Source organism: Dermacentor silvarum, chromosome 2, assembly GCF_013339745.2.
Source record: "Dermacentor silvarum isolate Dsil-2018 chromosome 2, BIME_Dsil_1.4, whole genome shotgun sequence".
NCBI lineage: Eukaryota > Metazoa > Arthropoda > Arachnida > Ixodida > Ixodidae > Dermacentor > Dermacentor silvarum.
The window spans coordinates 27,407,145-27,425,675 of record NC_051155.1 but is presented as its reverse complement, the minus strand read 5'-3'; the positions used below and the strand labels follow the sequence as shown (position 1 = coordinate 27,425,675).

Below are 18,531 nucleotides of genomic sequence, written 5' to 3'. Positions count from 1 at the left end.
CACTTTGCAGTCGTTTCGCTAAAACTTTCGTGAATATTTTGTAGTCAACGTTGGCTAGAGTTATCGGGCGATATGAGCCTGGCCACAAACGTTTCTTTTCGTCATCACTCTTCGGGATTAGCACAATATGCGAGGTTGTAAAGACAAGGGCAATCTTTTTCGGTCATACGCTTCGCTGATAACTAGATGGAGGACATGAGCCAGCGCTGACTTAAACGTTTTATAGAAAGTAGCCCCCAAGCCATCAGGCCCAGGTGCTTTACCGGGCGCCAACTCGTCTATTGCACACTCTATCTCACTCAGGGTAATGGGATGTTCTAGCCGCGCCTTAACTTCTTCATCGAGCTTTGGCATCAATGAAAGGAATTCCGTCTGGTAGCCATCTTTAGGTTCACGTGGTTGACCTAAGAAGGCTTTGAAGTGATCGACGGTCCCTTGTTTGATGTCGTTTTTGTCGGACGTGATGTCATTGCCTTTAGCTAGCTGGCGGATTTCCTTCCGACATGCGAACCTTTTCTCGTCTGAGAGAGCTCGTTTTGTTGGCGCTTCTCCCGCCCACAGCTTCTCAGACCTTGATCGCACAACGGCGGCTTTGTATTTCTCAGAGTCTATCCTTTCGAGTTCGGCTTTCACTTCCTTTATTTCGTTAACATACACACCAGGCTGGACACTTTCCATGCAGATGAAAAATTGCAGTTGCTGGCGAAGGTTCGTTTCTGCCTGTTTCAAGTTATGCCGAAGGACACTGCTTCTTTCAATAGCCATTGTTTTTACTTTCTGTTTAAATTCTTCCCATTTAATGGCGAAGCTTGCTAATTCGACTGAAATCAGGCTTTCTAGTTCCTTCGCAACAGCATCAACGAAAGCATCGTCATCCAGCAACTGCGCGTTCAATTTCCAGGGGTCCCAGTTAAAGGTGTGTTTGATCTGTCTTTTCCCAAAGGTGGCAGTTACCAATAAGTGATCGCTATATGCAATGGGTTGCACATCATATTCACAACACAAGGGCACCAATTCGGCTGACACATATAATCTATCTAGCCGAGCGTGGCTATCACGCTGGAAGTGCGTAAACTGCGGGTGGGTACCGCTGGCGAAGACACTACCGATATCTTCCAAGTCGTAATCGTGCACCAGCGCATTTAGCAATACAGCACTCTTATCGCGAACGCGTGAAACTGTTGCGCGATCGTCAGCAGTGCATACACAGTTAAAATTCCCCAGCAGTATGACCACCTTTTGGCAGTTTACGTACGCTTCAAGTCGCTCAAAGAAGATTCGCCGGTCTGTTTCAATATTCGGCGCGTAGACACAAATGACTCGGAAATCCATATCGCAATAACAAAAATCAGCCACTAAAAGGCGACCTGTTTCACACGAAAACACTGACTTCACACAAATGCCAAAGTTTCTTCGAATGAATATAGCGCAACCACCTGATCCACCAACAGCGTGAGAAACACACACGTCGAAGTGCGCAAGAAAATTGGACACCATTCTGTCGGTTAGCTCTTGGCTCTCTATTTTGGTTTCTTGGATTCCCACAAGATGCAAGTCATTATCTAAGAGTAGGCGACTTAGCTGACATTGCCGCCTTCTTGCACCAAGCCCTCGTACATTTAACCTGGCTACACGTAGTGCTCCTTCGATATTAGCTGCCATGACTACACGGTAGAATGGTGCCCATCACAGTTACGCAGGGACGAGTGTTGACAATGACGCGCCGATAACCGCGTCGAATGCCACAAAAGGGAACACAACCCGACCTCTCGAAAACAACACTCACATGCAACTCGGGCCCTCGTTCCTGACACATATCCAAGACAATAGCGCTCAGGGTGACGTCCATTGCACTCAGGAACCCCTCAACCCGCCTCAAGCAAAACACAGTACAGAACTACGGAGGCGGTTTACCCGCCTGCCGTGGATCGGCCGTAATGTTCGGCCGCAGCTTCAAGGTTGGTCTCCTCATACCAGGCGCTTTGGGCAGTGGCTCGTCTCCGCCGCTGCTGTCATGCATCGTAGCCAGGCAATTAGTCTGGTCGCGCGGACGTTTCCGCGCCTGCAAGTTAGCAAGCCCGATATGGGTGTCCATGTCTTCATGTTCAGGGGGGGGGGGGGTGGAGTACGCTCCCGGATCAGGTGGGCTCTCTTCCTCACGGCTCGGCATGGCTACAGTGCCCTCCACTTGCTCTTGTTGTTCAGTGGTGACGGCTTCATCGACATGTTGCCCCTGTTTCTGAGGTCGTGCCTCCGACTCTGCCACCTCGCCAGCTGCTTCCTTAGCCGTGGTTGATGTGTCTTCCATGTCCGCCTCGTCCATGAGTAGGGCGGAGTTGTCCTCGTTGCTCACGGGTCCGGTCACGCTAGCGTACGTCCGCTCGCACTGACTCTCCTCGTGACCGAAGCGTCGGCACGCACCACACCGCGGTATGCGGCAGTCGCGACGAATATGGCCTGTTCCGCGGCAGCGCAGGCAGAGTGGGGCCCGGCCCGGCACAACCACGAGAGCCAGCTCGCCGGAGACGCTCACCTGGTGTGGGAGGTCGACCAACGTTACGCCCGGCTTCAACTTCAGCGTAACCAGTCTTGTGGTAGAGTTCTTATCAGCCACGCCATTCACCCGCCACCGCTCGCGGGCGACGTCCGTGACCTTTCCGAACGGCGCGAAGGCAAGACGCACGTCCTCGTCGGGAACGGTGTGCAGCAGCCAATGCACTTTCAAGCGCACATCCTGGTTGGCGGGGTCAATGACGAGGCATCGGCCCTTTTTAACCTGCAGCTCACCAACGCAGACTATCTTCTTCACGGCTTCGTCGTCCTTGAAGGTCACGGCCCAAACATGGCTCATACGGTAGGCCCCGAGGGCCACCACTCCCGGCAGGAGCGATAACGGGGCAAGCGCATCGCGGAAATCTTCCACCCGGTATGGGCGGGCCCTGATGTCACAATGTAAAAAAACGGTGTTCACAACAAAACGCCCTGTTGGCAAACTCGGCAAAACAACTTGGTACTCGTCAGCAGCAAAATTCCTGTTACCGCGGCCGCTCTGGGCCGCTGAAGCCGCTCCTACGGAGCCCGTCATCATGCATCCGTCAGGCTCGGTGGCCGGAAGCAGAATGACGGCACTCCGAAGGACGGGAGGCGGAAGAAATGGCACATCTTGTTCTCACTGCGAAACCGGTTGTGTTACTACTGCAAGCTGCGTGACGAGTGCCGAGAGGCGCTTTCGTTTACCTGGATATAAATAAAAGAAAAAAATACTGCCGTGACCAGGATTCGAACCTGGGTTATTGCGGCCACAACGCAAGGTACTGTGGCTTAGCTCGGCTATGCCAGGATATACGTAGCGTTAGCAAAGGTTCAGCTGAAGGTCCGAGTCGCACTGGCGCTTTCGCTGAGTTTCACAGTATATTCAGTCGATCGGCGAGCCTTGACGTCATCGACAGCGTTTTGTTGTTGCTGCAGGGGTGGTCGGGCACGTCGCTCAGCCTCCTGGCGACGCCGCTTTGCTAGACGTTCGTCCCTTTGCTCCAGTGTCTCCGCAGCCCGTTCAGCCTTCTTCTGTTCATTCCTCCTACGCTCAACCGCTAAATGCCAGGCAACTACTTCGGGATCCGATGAGTCAAGCTTCTCCGTTCTTCTGCGCTGTTGAGCAGCATTTGCGCTCTCCGTCTCCATGGCTATACCACACTGGCAAACGCCAGTCAGAAGCGCAGTGGCTCCAGCGCAGTGTCAGACGGCGACTGCACAGCGAGCGCGCGGCGGCGCCAGTGCGTCTACCACGGCTACGACGTCACTCCTCTGGAATGCGCAGACCGGCGGCGGTGAGTCGCGCGCGGCGGCGGCGGAGTGCGCGAGAGGTGCCGGCTCCGGTGGCTCCGGTGCGCAAACCGTGTGACCTCACTGATCCTTGCGCATGCGCAGCACGGCTCTTGATGTGCCGCGCGAAACGGGCTTGGCTAGGCCGGTGTAGCTAACGCTACAATACTGCCGTGACCAGGATTCGAACCTGGGTTATTGCGGCCACAACGCAAGGTACTAACCACTATACGATCACGGCACACCGAAGGACGGGAGGCGGAAGAAATACTTTTTTTTTTGTTTATTGCCGGTTTTTCAACAACACAAAACGTAGCACACATAACAAATGAGACGTCCAAACAAGGTTAGAAGAAAGGTTGTTATCGTAATGCACATGATGCCGTCGGTCACGTGGTGACCGGCGATGTCATTTAAAATTCTTTTAGTGTAGCCAAGGGTTCCACGCTGGCAATCCAGGGAGAAACGCATTCTTTTTTTTCCACTTCTATTCAACGAGCAATGCTCTCTCGAAAGTACAGCCTTGCCGGTCTTCTATCTGGTTCACAGTAGAAGCCAGCCATTCGTGAGCGCCATATACTGTGCAGGCCAGTCAACATAATCAGATCAAAAGGTACTCCTTCTTCGTTGTCTATTGCAAGGTACCTGATGCCGTGCGTATCTAGCGGGAATTCTTTTTACATTGTCCGCTGCAGCACATACGAAAAAAAACCCCTCCCAACAGTGAAGAAAAACGTGATCGATTGTTTCCGGTTGTTTGCAAATAAAACAGTGTGAACCCCATGGCATATAAAACCCACGCTCCTCAAGAAACTTTTTACTGGAAGCGTCCCGGTATGCAGTTTGAAAAAGAAAGATTTAACACTTGGTGCTACTTACATTCTTTTAACTCTTTTCAGGACATTCTGACCCTGGCCTGATATGGCTCTGTACAAGGGAATTGGCAACACTGTGTCACATATGTCTTTATACAATTTCTCTTTGTAACAGAATAAAAAAAACCATTAGAAAACTGAACGCATAGAAATCGCACACTTGATACTACTTCCCGAAAGTAACCCTGCACCGTACCCGACATGACATGGGTGCTTATAACATAGTCGGGTAACAGTCGCCCTAATCTTGCCTGGCACACCGTTTGCAGTAGAGATGGGTCGCTCAGGAGCGAGCCGGATCTTGTGAGCGGCTCTTTTTAAAGAGCGAGTGAGCGGCCGTTCAGTAAAAATGAGCGGCGGTTCTTTTGGAGAAAGGGATTCGGTTCTCACGCGTTCAGAGAGCCGTGCCGATGCGTTCCGTCAGAGCCGGCTCTTCTGCTGGGTGCGACTTCCGCGCCATCTATTGGCGGTATGAGAAAGCAACTGCCCTCCCGCCCTTCCTCGCGAGAGTCGCCTTCACCCCCTCGCCTTCGGCTGAAGAACGAAAGAACCGCCGCTCATCAAAAGAGCGGCTCAAAAGATCCGGCTCGCTCCTGAGCGCTCAGGAGCCAGCCGCTCTTTTCGCCACGGCTCACTCGCTCTTCAAAAGATCCGGCTCGCTCCTGAGCGCTCAGGAGCCAGCCGCTCTTTTCGCCACGGCTCACTCGCTCTTCAAAAGACCCGGCTCGCTCCTGAGCGCTCAGGAGCCAGCCGCTCTTTTCGCCACGGCTCACTCGCTCTTCAAAAGATCCGGCTCGCTCCTGAGCGCTCAGGAGCCAGCCGCTCTTTTCGCCACGGCTCACTCGCTCTTCAAAAGACCCGGCTCGCTCCTGAGCGCTCAGGAGCCAGCCGCTCTTTTCGCCACGGCTCACTCGCTCTTCAAAAGACCCGGCTCGCTCCTGAGCGCTCAGGAGCCAGCCGTTCTTTTCGCCACGGCTCACTCGCTCTTCAAAAGACCCGGCTCGCTCCTGAGCGCTCAGGAGCCAGCCGCTCTTTTCGCCACGGCTCACTCGCTCTTCAAAAGATCCGGCTCGCTCCTGAGCGCTCAGGAGCCAGCCGCTCTTTTCGCCACGGCTCACTCGCTCTTCAAAAGACCCGGCTCGCTCCTGAGCGCTCAGGAGCCAGCCGCTCTTTTCGCCACGGCTCACTCGCTCTTCAAAAGACCCGGCTCGCTCCTGAGCGCTCAGGAGCCAGCCGCTCTTTTCGCCACGGCTCACTCGCTCTTCAAAAGACCCGGCTCGCTCCTGAGCGCTCAGGAGCCAGCCGCTCTTTTCGCCACGGCTCACTCGCTCTTCAAAAGACCCGGCTCGCTCCTGAGCGCTCAGGAGCCAGCCGCTCTTTTCGCCACGGCTCACTCGCTCTTCAAAAGACCCGGCTCGCTCCTGAGCGCTCAGGAGCGGGCCGCTCTTTTGAAGACCGAGGGAGCCGTGGTTGAGTAAGTGATTGGCGGTTCTTTCGGAGTGAGGAAGCCGGTTCTCTCTTCTTGAATGAGCCGTGCCGAACCGTTCCGTCAGAGCTGGGTCTTCTGCTGGGTTTCGATGTCTTTAGATTTCTGACCGACGAATGGTGGCTGGTGTGGGCCGACTCGCGCTACTGGTACTCGCTCGCAGTGTGTGGTGTGCGCAGCAGTCCCCTTGGTTTTTTGTGCTTCTTATGGTGTGGCACCCGATGCCACCGAGGGGAGAAGAAAAGAAGTCTTAATTGGCAAAGGATGGTACTGTTCGTTGCCTGCTGCTGTTCGAAGGATGTTGCACGACTCTCACCGATCGCACATCGTGCGCTGAAGAAAGAAGAAAAATACAATACACAAAGAAGAAAAATACGCTGATATTAGCGGCGCCGTCGGATGCGATGCGAGCACAGCCGAGCCCGTCGTCTCCCGGCTGCAGCTGATGTTTTAGTTGCCGGTGGCGGAGGCGCGCAGGTTCGCGGTCGTCGATTGGGCCATTGATGGTGCAGCGGGCGGGGCGCCGGCCGAACTGCCGTCTACTTTGGACACCTCTCGCGCGGCAGACGTTCTACGGCACTGGTGGACGGTTGGTTCGCCGTCGGTATATGTGCCGCTAGCGTGGACGTGACCGGAAGTATGCAGTGTTTTGAGAAGCGCGTTGGCGATGACGTATGTCACGTGACCTTTCGAGGAGCACTCGGCGAGGAGGGGAGACTAGCCGATGAGGAGAGTAGCGAAGGAAAGAGCGAAACGAGCGAGGACCGTTTTTCGATCATCAAACGCGTGTAACTCCGCTATTACGGCACCATTTCGAAGAATTCTCGCGGCTACGTGTTCGTTGTAGACTCGTGCACAACTGCAACACCACAACTAAATTTCGACCTCTGGGTGGTTTAGGGGCCCTTTAACGACAAGAGATGAACGTACAGTTTACGTCCTGGTCGTCATTTGGGCTAATTAGTGTAGTCATGAAAATGTCGCCCATGACATCCACCTGCCGTGCATTTTCTGAGCGCGTATCATTAGCACGTCAATAAAACGAGGCCAGTGATCTGTTGTTTTGTAATAGAACTTCATTTCTCTTTTTTTTTTCTTTTTTGTCCTGGTGCATGATGGCATGATCGCCAGTATCGCGCGTGCACTCAAGAGAAAAACAAAAAACGAAAGGTACGTGCGGCAGTTTTGTGGATCTTTCGTATGATTTTTGTATTGTACTTCAAGAAATGATTTCTACATTCATTTTGCATGCCCTTACAGCTTACTGATATTATAGTGAACGTGCGTATGTGAATGAATGAATAAAGTTGACACATAATGTACAATCATTTTGTGTTCTTAGTTTGACAAAAGGTGATTTTAAAGTACCACGAGAACGGACAAGCTTCTTTAATGACGATGAAGTTACATTGTTTTTTTTTTTCTTTTTGAAAAAAGTACGTCGCATTCTGCCTGTCACAGTATCATAAGCATCTTATCCCCAATATCAGAAAAGAAAGCTTCATTACAACTAAGCATTCACGCTTTTAATATATGTAAAAATATTCTCTAAACATAGCGAAAATACCAATAACACGGTTATTAAATTATGCATATATCGTTTTTTTTTTCAAAGCCACATAACTATAGAATATGCATAACACAGGTTACACGTTTAAGTGAACTGGTGAGCCGTTCAAATGAACCGGTTCATTTCAGTGAGCGGAGCCGTTCCGAGCCGCTCACTGAAGTGAGCCGTTTTGCCCATCTCTAGTTTGCAGGAATGGGTCCCTTACCTCGCGAAAAAAGAAAAACCGGTTCACTAACTGCTTGAGAAAGAGATGTGCCAGTCCAAGCCCCCCACACTTTACTCTCCGAAACAAATTTGTGCGACTGCACCTTTCCCAGGTAGATCCCCACACAAAGATCGCAAAAACCCTATGCAATTTCTGAATATTTACTCTAGAACAATACATAACTTGGATCACATACCACAGTTTGGCCACAAAAAACGTGTTACACACGGTAGCCCTCGCAAACATGGAGAGATAATTAGTCCTCCAAGCATTCGCCTTTTCAGGTAAGAGATCTGCTTGTTGCTGCCAGTAGTCATTATTATTCTTGTAGGACTCAACTGGCACACCCAGGTACTTCACAGGCATTTTCTGCCACACGATGTTGGGAAAAATGTCCGGGGTCGATCGCCACACTCCGTGCCAAAATCCCAGGCACTTTCCCCAGTTTACCCGACTTCCTGTAACGTCGCTGAAAACTTTGACAGCTCTAATGGACTCTTCGATGCTTTCATAATCGATACAAGACACTGCAACATCATCTGCATATGCGAGCAATTTCACCTCTGACGATTGTAAACGAAAACCTTTAATAGCATAATTTTCAAGTACTGACAGACATGACGTTTCAATGTAAATGCAGAACAAAAGTGGACTGATGGGGCAGCCCTGGCGAACGGAACGCTGGATTTTGATGGGGGTCCCCAATGCCTTGTTAATAATTAGTCTGGTAGAGCAATTCCGATACGCCAGAGCTACACCGTCCATGATGATGGAGCCGACATTAATGTGTTCTAATATGGTAAACAAAATAACATGCGCTACACAATCAAATGCCTTCTCCAGATCCAACTGGAGTACGGCCACACTAGCTTCAAGGGAATCACAACACTCAAGAACGGACCGCATCTTATGAACATTTGTAGCTATAGTGCGACCCTTAATTCCACACGTTTGGTGCGGACCAACTATGTCTTTAATTACTGACTGAAGCCTAGCTGCTAGAACTTTCATTAAAATCTTGTAGTCCACATTTGTGAGTGCTATTGGTCTATTTGATGTTACTTGCTTCAGCTTGTCCTCGTCCTCTGTCTTCGGAATCAGCACCGTGTGGGATTCATTGAACGACGGTGGTAAAACTTTACCATCGTACGCTTCGTTAAAAAGGGCTACGAGTACTTCTGACAAATCTTTTTTAAACCGCTTGTACCACGTAGCGCAAAGCCCATCAGGGCCAGGCGACTTGCCGGGATTCAAATTATCAATCACGTGTTCCACTTCAAAAACAGTCGCTTCTAATGCAGCTTTCGTTTCATCACTCAGTTGAGCCATGCATGTTAAATAAATCGTTTTAATGCGTTCCAGGTCTACCTGCCTATGTGCAAATAGATTCTCATAGTGCTGAAAGAACACACGTGCTATGCTATCGGTACCTGTAACTTCGAGACCACCCGCTTCGATCACGTCAATCTGATTGCGCCGTGCGTGCGCCTTTTCCAGTCCAAGCGCCCTTTTTGTGGGTGTCTCCCCCACAGCAAAGGACTCGGCTCTTGCGCGAACAATCGCGCCGCGATAACGTTCTTAGTCATGCAGTTCAAGTTGCTGTTTGATATTCCGTATATCACTTTTGAATGCTCCCGGCTCTTGGCACTCCAGTTCTGTCAACTTTTCCAAGGTTTTTCTTAGTTCTCTTTCTTTCGTTTTTGCTTCATAATTTAGTGTGACAGTACGATCGATGGCTTTTATTTTAATCCGTTGTTTAAACTCTTCCCATCGTTCTGCAAATTTACCTTCTCCATTCAGAAGAGTTTCTGCGACGCACTCCAACACCTCTGCTACGAAACTTTCATCAGTGGTTAGTTTCGAATTCATTTTCCACAGTTCCCAAGAGAAACTGCAACCTTTTGTCTTTCTTCCTATGTCACATTTAACTAGACAATGATCAGTGAAGGAAATAGGATAGACATTGTAACTGTTGCACATAGGTATTGCCGCAAGCGACACGTAAATGCGATCTAAACGCGCATGGCTGTTTGCCTGAAAGTGCGTGAAACGCACATCTCGCGTCCCTATCATGCAGTCAGCCACGTCCTCTAATTCGCATTCATTAATTATCTCGGCCAAGATATCCATACTTCTATCGCTTTCTTTTACCTTTGTTTGACCTATCTCGGGCACTCAGAACACAATTAAAATCACCCAATAACACCATATGTTTATCAACAGCCATATACTCCTTTAACTTCACAAAAAATTGCGCCCGTTCATCTAACGCATTAGGAGCATAAATGCACACAACACACCATTCCAGTCCACTGAAAACAAGATTGCACAAAACTAATCTGCCAGATGGACAAGAAAAGAAGCCTTGCACTGCGAGACCCGGTAACTTCTTAATGAACAGTACACAACCAGCTGACGCCCCTATGGCGTGGCTCACTATTGCGTAATACCGCGACGTAAACCGCTGCACCATGCTCCGGGTCTCCTCGTCACCATCCACTTTTGTCTCTTGCACTGCTAAAACGTCAAGGTCATGGTCCACCAGTAGCCTACACACTTGGCTTTGCTTTCGCTTGGCGGCCAGACCTCGAACGTTTAGCGTAGCCAGTCTAAGCGTCGGGTTGGGAGCCATGGCTGTCTAGTGAAAAAATTGGCCCGGAGCATGGTGCTTACCTTTAGCGTCTAGCACTCCGCTAGACACCTCCAGAGCCACCCGGTGGACCGGTACCACTGGAAAGCGGTGGTGGCTTGTTCTCAGTCTTTTTTTCTGCAGTGGTGATGTTGCGACGTGGTATTGTAGCTGCTGCGCCTGCCCCCAGATGTCCCAGAAGTCTTCGACGGCGGCCCGTCCTCGCTACTTCCTTGGTACGCTGCGTTGTCTGCAGGCTGTTCAAGAGGCCGTTTTGCCGAGGCTCCAACGTTACTGCACGTTGCGTCATTCCTTGCCGACAGGTCTTCCCCTATCTCCATTGACACGCTTGCTTCTGCTGAGCTGCTTGTGATTTCTTCCTCGGTCTTGTCGGCTGTATCTTTTACAGATCCTTCGGTATCCTTGTTAACCACTAGGGCCCCCTCCTCTACAGCAGGTGCAAGCGCACCCTCTGCCGCGCTTAAGGTTGCCTGGTCTCCTGCCCCTTTTGCAGCTTCCTCGGCCTCAACCGCATCCATCACCAGCTGCGCGGCGTCGTCGCCCTTCGGCCGGCCCGGTCGCAGAAGCGTACGTACGTATGCACTGGTCTTCCGAGTGACCAAACCTGCGGCATTGCGAGCACCGAGGGACCTTGCACTCCCGACGTACATGACCAGAGCCTTGGCAGCGCAAGCACTGCATTGGGCGGCCAGGCACGACAACAAGTGCCAGTTCACCTGCGACCCTGATTTGGTGTGGGAGGTCTTCCAGCTTCACGCCGCTCTTGAGCTTGAGCAACACGGACCGGGTAGTCGTCCCCTTGTCGCTGATTCCTTGTACCCGCCATCGCTCTTGGGTGACCTTAACGACCTTTCCAAAGTCCGCCAGCGCCGTTCTCACATCTTCATCAGCCACACCATGTATTAGCCAATGAAGACGCAGCCGTACCTGCTGGTCTTGGGGGTCAACCACGATGCAGCGCCGCCCCTTTACCTTGATCTCCTTGACGTCCAGCAGCCGTTTCGTGGCGTCGGCGTTGTTCATGGTCACCGCCCAGACGTGGTTGATCTCGTAAGCCCCAAGGGCAAGCACCTCCGGCAGCAGTCCTGTTGGGCCGAGAGCGTCCCGAAAATCCTCAGCTCTGTAGGGTCTAGCTCGCACGTCACCGTGCAAAAACACGGTGTTTAGCACCACGCGTCCTTTTGGCAGGGGAGGCAAAATAATCTGATAGCCTGTGTCGTCTTCGCAGTTCACCCTGTTTCCGCGGCCAACTAGGGCGCTGTCGCCGCTCCATTGGAGCCCATGACTCTGCTGACCGTTCAGCTCGGTGGCCGGAAGCAGAATGAGGCGGAAGAAATACCACATCTTGTTCTCACTGCGAAAACGGTTGTGTTACTACTGCAAGCTGCGTGACGAGTGCCGAGAGGTGCTTTCGTTTACCTGGATATAATTAAAAGAAAAAAAATATACTGCCGTGACCAGGATTTGAGCCTGGGTTACTGCGGCCACAACGCAAGGTACTAACCACTATACGATCACGGCACACCGATTTTTTTTTTTTATTTATTTATTGCCGGTCTTTGACAATGTACAGAGCGCACACTAGAGAACAATATCACAAATAACTACAAAACATATTGAAAAACAAAAAAGCCACCTGTCCTACATGGACTGGCGTTGTCAAACTAAAATTCTTTTAAAGCTGTCAAAGGCTCTAGCCACGACAGCCAATCGGGTACACAATCTTGTGTTTTCTTTATTGCAATAAAGCGAGACATACTCTCTCGAAAATAAATACGTGCAGGCCTAGCGTCTGGGTCGCAATGGTACCCAGCCATCCTTGCCCGCCATAAACAGTGGAGGCCCTGGAGCATTATTAAATCGTATGGAACTCCGTCCTCATTGTTTATCGCTAGGTACCTTATCCCATGCGGACTCAATGGAAAATCCTTCTTCATTGTCCGTTTTAGGACGTCCCAGAAGTAGACACCTTCCCAGCAATGCAAGAACACATGATCTATGGTTTTAGATTGATTGCAGATCAAGCAATATGAGCCCCATGGTACAAGAAAGCCACGTTCTTCCATGAATGCTTTCACTGACAGTGTTCCTGAGTGTAGCCTAAAAAAGAATGTTTTTTACCCCAGTAGGCACCTCCATTCTTTCCACCCGTTTAAGGACATCCTGTCCTGGTCCTCCACTGTATACCGCTCTGTACAATGGCACTGGGAATACAATATCGCATACATCTCTATATAACGTCTTTCTTTTCACGCCAGATAAATAATCGAAAGAAAAACGCACAGAAAGAAAGCGCACACTATCAACAACTTCTTTTAGATAGCCGCGAATCGTTCCTGGCATACTGTTGGTACTAACAATGAGTGCCGGCAAAGCGGCTTTTAACCTGAGCTGTAATACCGTACGCAGAAATGGATCGCGCACATCCCGAAAAAACAAAAATCTATTGACAAGCTGTCGTACAAAAAGGTGCGCCAAGTCCAGCCCCCCTTCCTTCACCCGCCTGAACAGGTTTGTTCGGCTACATCTTTCCCAGTTGGAGTCCCAGATAAAAACGGCGAACACTCTGTGCAACCTTTGCACATTTACCCTTGAACAAAACAACGTCTGCATGACGTACCACAACTTCGTAATGAAAAACATATTACATACAGTTGCCCTTGCGAAAATGGACAGGTTGATGCCTTTCCACCTGTCTGCTTTTTCTCTTGTTTCTTTTATTTGGTTCGTCCAGTATCCCTCGCTATGTTTGTAACTGTCCATGGGAACACCGAGATACTTGGTAGGGGTTTTCACCCAGCTCACATTCGCAAAGTTTTCCGGCGCCAATGACCCCTCTCCGTGCCACAAACCGAGGGACTTACCCCAGTTCACTTTACTGCCCGTCACATCACAAAACTGCTTCACAACGCGTATCGTTTCTGTTACACTTTCTCTGTTTGTACAACACACGGCTATATCATCTGCATATGCCAGGAGCTTGACTTCTGTGGCTGCCAAACTATAACCTCGTATTTGCTCGTTCTCAATTATTGCCAAACACATCGTTTCTATGTAAATTGCAAACAAAAGAGGACTGAGGGGGCAGCCTTGACGCACAGAACGCATGACGTTAATGGGGGCCCCCAATGATTTATTCACAATTAAGCGTGTTGTGCAGTTCTGATACGCCAACGCCACTCCCTCAGTGATGATGGCACCTACATTAACGTGATCCAGAATGGCAAACAAAATATCATGAGACACACAGTCAAACGCTTTCTCTAGGTCCAGCTGAAGCACTGCGACGCCGTCGTAGGTTACGTCACAGCACTCGAGCACGCACCGCATCGTGTGAATATTCGAAAAAATTGACCTCCCTTTGATCCCACACGTTTGGTGGTCTGCGACTATTTCTTTGATGACTCTTTGCAGTCTGGCTGCCAACACCTTCATGAAAATCTTATAGCCGACATTGGTTAAAGATATCGGCCTATAAGATGTCACGAGCCTAAGCTTCTCCGCTTTGTCACTCTTAGGTATCAAGATGGTATGCGCTTTACCAAAAGAAGGCGGCAAAGCTTTGTTCACATACGCGGCGTTAAACAGGTCTGTTAGCAGGGGCGACAGTTCTTTCTTGAAGGCTTTATAAAAACACGCGCTCAGACCGTCAGGTCCGGGTGATTTGCCACTGTTCAAATCATTTATTGCTTTTTCGACTTCGTGTTCTCTTATATTCCCTTCTAATCGGTCCTTCGTGTCGTCACTCAGTCGCGGCATGCGACCGAGAAAGACCCTTTTGAACTCATCTACATTGGCTTCTTGAAATGCAAACAGCGACTGGTAATAGTCTAAAAACGGTCGGCCTATGCTCTTATTATCGTCGACAAGTGTGCCGTTCCACAAAATATTATAGACATGATTACGTCGACCATGAGCTTTTTCAAGTACAAGCGCCCTTTTCGTGGGCGTCTCCCCCGCTACTAATGCATTTGCTCTTGCGCGAACAATCGCGCCTTGATAGCGTTCTTTGTCCAACTGCTCAATTTTTTCTTTGATGGTTCGCATATCTTGCTTGTACTGCCCTGGCTCTTTGCATTCCAGCGCTATCAGCTGCTTAAGTATCTTTCGTAAGTCTCTTTCTTTCATCTCCCCCTCAAACTTTAAGCAGCTCGATCTTTCTATTGCCTTCATTTTTGCCTTCTGTTTGAACCATTCCCATTTCTCTGCTATGGTTTCAGTACGTTCATCGCATACTTCCATAACGGCCTCGTGTATTGCCTCTACAAATGGCTCGTCTTTTAGTAGTAAGGCATTCATTTTCCATAGGTCCCAGTTAAAAGATTCACTCTTCTTCTTCATACCTATGTTACACTTCACCAAGCAGTGATCTGAGAACGACACAGGTGCAACAGAATAACTGTGGCACTTTGGAATCATGTCCTGTGACATGTACAAGCGGTCTAACCGCGCATGGCTACTGCCTTGAAATCGCGTATACATCACTTCCCGCTCCCCCTCCAGACACTCACATACATCGTCTAGTTCATTTTCGCTAATCAGCTTAGACAATATATGACTGCTTTTATCGCGGATACCGCCATTATTGGATCGGTCCCGAGCACTCAAAACACAGTTGAAATCTCCCAACAAAAGCATGCACTTATCACGGCTATTGTACTCAAAAAGATTCGAAAAAAGTAAAGCACGCTCTTCTACACCATTTGGCGCATATATGCATATAACTCGAAATTGAACTTCACAAAAAACAATATCGCAAAATACAATCCTTCCGGATTGACATGAAAACACACTCTGTACTACAAGGTTTGGCAACTTCTTAACAAACAGGACACATCCGGCGGACGTCCCTACCGCGTGGCTCACGACCGCATAATATCTAGTCGTGAAACGCCGCACCATGCTCCCGGTCTCCTCCTCCCCGTCTACCTTGGTCTCCTGGACAGCTAAAACATCTATGTCGTGGTCAGTGACCAACCGTAGGACTTGACTTTGCCTACGGCTAGCCGCCAAGCCTCGCACGTTTAGTGTGGCAATATTGAGAGACGGGTCAGGTGCCATGCTGTACTAAAGAATGAAGTAGGCCCGGAGCATGGTGCTTACCTTTCACGACTAGCCCTCGGCTAGCCGTCTCCGGAACCTTCCGGCTTGCCGGCGTTGTTCGGGGGAGGTGCTTTGTCGCCAGGTGTTCTCTCCGGCGGGATGTTGGGCTTTGGCTTGAAGCCCAATCGCCTCCCAAGAGGCGTCTTTGTCGGCGGTCCCTCGTTAGAGCTCGTTGCACCCTCATCTCGGTCCTTTGTCTCGTCGTGGGTGCGTTTCACTGGAGCGGGAGTCGTAGTCCGGTCGTCGTCGTTGACGGCCTCGTCTTGTTGCATTGCCTTCGTGTCATCGATGGGTGCATCTCCACTAACGCCCCCAGTCGCCTGATCTTCTGTAGTCGCGACTTGTGCCGACGCACTCGGCATCGCAGTAGCCTCAGCCACCTTGCCGTCTGCGTTCCCGGTCAACGAAGCACCGCTCGTCGCCAGTGACACCGGGTCTCCGGCTCCTTTGGCAGCGTCCTCCGCCTCCACCACGTCCATGACGTGCTCTGCCGCAACGTCAGTCGCAGCCGGGCCCGTCACGGCGGCGTACGATTTCACGCAGTCCGCGTCCTCGTGGCCGAAACGTCTGCACCGTGAACAGCGGGGGACTTTACATTCCCGGCGGACGTGTCCCGTGCCCTGGCACCGCAAGCACTGCATGGGCCGACCGGGAACAACAATCAAGGCCAACTCTCCGCCGACGCGGACCTGATGAGGAAGGTCCTCCACTTTGACGCCGCTCTTCAGCTTGAGCAGCACGGTCCTGGTGGTTGACGTCTTGTCCCCCATGCCTTGGACGCGCCACCTCTCCCGGCTTACCTCCTCCACCTTGCCGAAAGCCGCGAATGCAGTCCGGATGTCCTCGTCTGCCACGCCGTACAGTAGCCAATGAAGCCTAAGCTTCACCTGCTGGTCCTGTGGGTCAACGATGACGCACCGTCGTCGCTTCACCTGCAGTTCCTCGTGGGCTATCAGCCGTTTCGTGGCGGTTGCATCCGTGAGGGTCACCGCCCAGACGTGGTTTATCTGGTACGCCCCTATGCACACCACCTCCGGTAGCAAGCCTGTCGGCAGCAGGGCATCCCTAAAATCCTCGACCTTGTAGGGTCTCGCACGCACATCCCCGTGCAAAAACACGGTGTTAATCGCCACTCGTCCTTTTGGCAATTGAGGCAAAATAAACGGGTATTCCTTATCGTCGTTAGTGCTGTTACCGCGGCCAAAAGTGACCGCTGTCGCTGCCCTTGAAGAGGCCATGATCCCGCGAACCGTCACGCTCGGTGGCCGGAAGCAGAATGGCACACCGATGGACGGGAGGTGGAAGAAATACCACATCTTGTTCTCACTGCGAAACAGTTGCGTTACTATTGCAAGCTTCGTGACGAGTGCCGAGAGGTGCTTTCGTTTACCTGGATATAAATAAAAGAAAAAAAAAATACTGCCGTGACCAGGATTCGAACCTGGGTTATTGCGGCCACAACGCAAGGTACTAACCACTATACGATCACGGCACACCGATGGACGGGAGGTGGAAGAAATACCACATCTTGTTCTCACTGCGAAACAGTTGCGTTACTATTGCAAGCTGCGTGACGAGTGCCGAGAGGCGCCTTCGTTTACCTGGATATAAATAAAAGAAAAAAATACTGCCGTGACCCGGATTCGAACCTGGGTTATTGCGGCCACAACGCAAGGTACTAACCACTATACGATCACGGCACACCGATGGACGGGAGGTGGAAGAAATACCACATCTTGTTCTCACTGCGAAACAGTTGCGTTACTACTGCAAGCTGCGTGACGAGTGCCGAGAGGCGCTTTCGTTTACCTGGATATAAATAAAAGAAAAAAATACTGCCGTGACCACGATTCGAACCTGGGTTATTGCGGCCACAACGCAAGGTACTAACCACTATACGATCACGGCACACCGATGGACGGGAGGTGGAAGAAATACCACATCTTGTTCTCACTGCGAAACAGTTGCGTTACCATTGCAAGCTGCGTGACGAGTGCCGAGGGGCGCCTTCGTTTACCTGGATATTTATTTTATTTATTTATTTTCGTACTCTCAATCGCCCGAAGGCTTTACAGAGAGGAGGGGCAAGAACAAATGTAAGTATTAATGGCGGTCTTGAAATTCTTGGAGTCAGAGATGGCGGTGATGGAGGCAGGGAGGTGGTTCCAGTCTTCCGAGGTTCTTGGTATAAGTGCGTCAGAGTACATTTTTGTGCGACAAAGGGGTACACCAACTTTCTGGGAATGATCAATGCGAGATGACACGTACGATGGCCGATGTAGTAATTCTTCCTTAAGTGTGAGATTGAAGTAAAATATTTTATGGAAGAGGCACAGTCGAGAACACTGTCGGCGCAGAGCGAGGTCTGGTAGGTCAAGAGTTAGTTTCATTGCGGAGACGCTAGAATAACGACTATAGTTAGAAATTATAAACCGGGCGCTGCGATTCTGGATAAGCTCTAAAGAGTTTGTTAGTGTTACCTGGCCAGGATCCCAAATTGAGCAGGCATACTCAAGTTTGGGTCTGACCAAGGTCTTGTAAAGTGTGAGTTTAACTGTAGTGTTGGCGCGTGAGAAGTTGCGACGCAAAAAACCTAGCATGCGGTTAGCGTTGTTGATAATATAGTTCACATGCAAAGTCCATGATAGATTCTGGGCTATAATGACGCCGAGATATTTGTAAGAAGTCACGGCGATTAGGGGTGTGTTATTAAGAGTGTAATCAGCGGGATTAGTTGAGTAAGGCACTCGAGACACGCGCATGCTTTTACACTTGTTAATATTAAGTTTCATTAGCCAATCAGAACACCAGCGGGAAATA

At 50.5% G+C, this 18,531-nt stretch overlaps 2 non-coding genes across 2 annotated transcripts; both read right to left on the bottom strand.

The window, feature by feature from the left end:
* Positions 1–3,991: 3,991 nt before the first annotated feature.
* Trnah-gug (transfer RNA histidin (anticodon GUG)) lies at positions 3,992–4,063 on the bottom strand. Its single transcript has one exon. It is a non-coding gene; the product is annotated as a tRNA-His (tRNA).
* A 13,068-nt stretch (positions 4,064–17,131) lies between these two features.
* Positions 17,132–17,203, bottom strand: Trnah-gug (transfer RNA histidin (anticodon GUG)). The gene has a single exon. It is a non-coding gene; the product is annotated as a tRNA-His (tRNA).
* Between the last annotated feature and the right edge of the window lie 1,328 nt (positions 17,204–18,531).